Here is a 559-nt window from a genome sequence, read left to right on the forward strand (position 1 = left end):
CGCGTTTCGCCGCGATCGAACGCAAGATGGAGGCGTTAGGCCTGTCGCTGATCCAGCTGATGGAGAAACGCCTCCAAAAAATCGAAAGAAGAATGGTAATGGAGGTCGTCTCCGACGAGGCCACGAGAAGGGTGGAGCCTGGAGTTCCACACACTCCAGCGACCCAGGGAGGAGAAGCGGCTGCTGTGAAATGGCAGACAGTTGAAAGAAGAAGCAGCAAAAAGAAGGAGCCGGCAGAGAAACAATCGACGAAGAGAACTCCGGGGACAGGGGTGGAAAGCGCGAGGAAAGCCCCGGAGGGAGGATCGGAGAACGTGCGAAGAGCGGGAGACAAGATGCCTTCCCCAAACACATCGCAAACATCGGCGGTGTCGATCACGCTGAAGGATAAAGCGGGCCAATCCTACGCGGAGTCGATCGCTGCCGAGGACAACATTCCTCTGATTAAGGTCGGTATCCAAGCGGTAAGGATGCGTAAAACTATGACCGGGGACGTTGTTCTGGAGATCCCCGAGAACAAGAAAAGGGAGAAGGCCGCCACGCTCGCAGCACGGCTGAC

The sequence above is a fragment of the Bombus impatiens genome, unplaced genomic scaffold (assembly GCF_000188095.3).
Source record: "Bombus impatiens unplaced genomic scaffold, BIMP_2.2 scf_0381, whole genome shotgun sequence".
NCBI lineage: Eukaryota > Metazoa > Arthropoda > Insecta > Hymenoptera > Apidae > Bombus > Bombus impatiens.